Source organism: Sus scrofa, unplaced genomic scaffold, assembly GCF_000003025.6.
Source record: "Sus scrofa isolate TJ Tabasco breed Duroc unplaced genomic scaffold, Sscrofa11.1 Contig1552, whole genome shotgun sequence".
NCBI classification, from domain to species: domain Eukaryota; kingdom Metazoa; phylum Chordata; class Mammalia; order Artiodactyla; family Suidae; genus Sus; species Sus scrofa.
The window spans coordinates 35760-38669 of NW_018084904.1; the positions used below are offsets into that span (position 1 = coordinate 35760).

A 2910-nucleotide genomic window follows, 5' to 3' on the forward strand; every position below is an offset into this window, starting at 1 on the left:
CTATTGTAGTAGAGAAAGTTATAGAAACACTTCTAACCCTTAATTTTCTTTTTTTTAGGAGAATAATTCCATTGAAAATCAGAAATAATACAATAAGTTACTCAAATTCGGAGAAAAGAGGATACCCATTTCATTTTTCAAAAAATAGAATTTGTTAGTTGAGTATCAGATCATTCAGTGTATGGATGTCCAGTTTGACAGAGGGAAGAGTGTTTTGGTGTTATATAGGGATTTATTTTTTTATCTTTTATCCAAACATTAGGAATCTCCTCCCTTAATTATTCCTGTTTGGGGAATTATCACATGCTTATTTTCTTAATGTCTGAATCTTTATGTTTTCTGACAAAAGATTTAATTTTTTAAATTATTTAGTGACAGAAGTCATGTACACTCAGGCAAGGGGGAAACCAAGAATTAAATATAAACTAAATGACGTGTAAATTTTGTTACAGATTAAAGCCAAAACTGAATTATTGCTGTCAGCAGAAGCAGCAAAAAACTGCTCAAAGAGCGATCTTCAAAAATCATTTGGACACAGCTCAAAATGCATTACAAGATAAACAGCAGGTAAGGGAACCTGATACAGTTTCTTAAACCATAACCTAATGTTTCGGTAGATAAATTAACTGAAAATGTGTAAAAATGATACTCAGTTTTATATGATATTGGAATTGACTTATTCTCCTTAATTTCTCCCTGAGTTCAGAGCAGTTGAGTGGAATGCAGGAGTCAGACAGATGGAGATAAAAATATATCTTGTTTTTGATAAGCTCTACTTGTGTGCAGCTGGGTTGGCTTTTTAATATTGTATTTCTCCATTAATTAGACCTTGGCACAAAGCTAAAATATTTACTCTAAGGCCAATGATTGGGAAAGAAAGCTAACTTCCACACCTGTTTTTAGTAGGTAATCAGCTGTGATCCAGTATGTTTCCTACCTGGAAGCAGGAAAAAGAGCATTGTGTTTCCATCTCAGTAATTAAAGTTACTTCTTTTTCTTGGGTAGAGAAGTGGCCAGAAGGATACATAAGTTAATTTCTCAACAGTTCCACAGAATAAAAGCTTCTTACTTTAGGGTCAAGGTCAATGGGTGATGTTTCTTCTTCACCCGGGTAAAATTTTAAAATGAGCCGCATCTGCAACCTACACCGCAGCCAGGCAACGCCGATCCCTAACCCACTGAGCAAGACCAGGGACCGAACCCGCACCCATGGTCCTAGTGATTTGTAACCACGACACGATGGAACTCCCGCAAACTTTATTTAACAATGTAGTAAATTATCAAGTTAACAAAACCATTTTCTGTATTACCCTAAATCCAACCATTTCTCCTTAGATTGCATGTTTACTTTAAATTTTGATATATATCGTTTCAGACCTCTGTAAACACTGAACGTGTGTGTGTGTGTGTGTGTTGGTGGTGTTGTGTTGCGATGTGTGTGAGAGAAGAGAGAGACACCCACCCACTGGTCTTTTTTTTCCTTTATGCACATTTTATCACTATATATGTTGATCTTCAACTTGCTTTTTAACTTACATTATTGCCAAGGACATCTGGAAAGTATTTCTAAGCACAGCAATCAGTGCCAAAAACTGTAGTGTAAAATGTATTCATAAGAATAACCAAGAAAAGTTTAAAATTACCTGAAAATATTACTACTAACAAAAAAATTCTACAGCAAGTAGCTAAAAGAGTAAAACATTTTCAGAAGTATGTTGATGAAGGGTTAAATTTTTTTTTTTTTTTGGATTAGTTTTAAAAGTCCACTTTTCCACATAAGAAATAATTTGGCTATAAAATCCCTCCGGTGTGGTAGACGGGGGGGGGGCTCCACCTCTTTTAGTACTTTACCGGTGGAAGGGGGAATAAAAAAATCATAACTATTGAAAATCAACTCCTGCAGAAAGTTTTTGTAGCAACCTAAGACTGTAAATAAAGAATTTGGCTAAAAAATGGTCTGTATCAAAAAAACGAATTTATGTATTATGTATAATGATATTTTAGAAAATAATGTCAGTTTCATGATGCATTGTTATGGAAAAACAAAGATTACAATAAAACAATATATAAAGCAAGACCTTTTATTTTAAACATACAAATCAGAAAATAGACGCTAACACAGAAAAAGACTAGAAAGTTAGCAAAATATTAAGTGATTATCTATGGGTAGCGGATTTCCTAGTAATTTTTTGTTTTTTGTTTTTCCTGTGCAACTAGATATTCCAAATGAACATTATGATGTTATCATTATAATTAATAAATTATTAAAAAATGCTGCCTTGAACATTGCTAACATTTAGTTGTAAAAGTGTTATTTTACTGTTAGCTTATTCATTATTCTACTGTATCTTTTGGCTCCTAAAGTAACTCTTCCTTGAGTAGGTTAATTGAGCTGTTAGGTACGGAAACTTAGTATCTCAGGCTATGTATAACTTCAGTGCAGGTCCTTTATGTTGATGGGTAAATATAACCTTTGATAGACTTATCTATTGTCTTACTCAAAGTAGTTTCCTAAATAAAATTAGAATTTTCTGTTTTACTTTAACCAACCATTTGGGAACTAGAGTGAAGTAAACCTTACCAAAGTTATCTTTAATTTTACTTTTCTGTAGGAGTTAAATTAAATCACTACTCAACTGGACCAGGTCACTACCAAGTTGCAGGATAAACAAGAACATTGCGGTCAGCTGGAAAGTCATCTTAAAGAATATAAAGAGAAACATCTCTCTTTAGAACAGAAAACTGAAGAATAGAAGGTCAATTAAGGTTTGTATAAAGAAACTGAAATTTCCCATATTTCTGTTCTGTAGCAATGTTAAATAATGACGCCAAGAATGGTAAATAAAAAATTGTCAAAACTCAAAAACAAAGTTAACTGTGATGTAAAATTTTTAAAAATTAAAAAAAAAA

General features: G+C 32.7%; 1 long non-coding RNA gene across 1 annotated transcript; it reads left to right on the forward strand.

Annotated features, from left to right (window-relative positions):
- Positions 1-444: 444 nt before the first annotated feature.
- LOC110258202 lies at positions 445-2731 on the forward strand. The gene is made up of 2 exons (XR_002341039.1): positions 445-567; positions 2613-2731. It is a non-coding gene; the product is annotated as an uncharacterized LOC110258202 (long non-coding RNA).
- Positions 2732-2910: the final 179 nt, after the last annotated feature.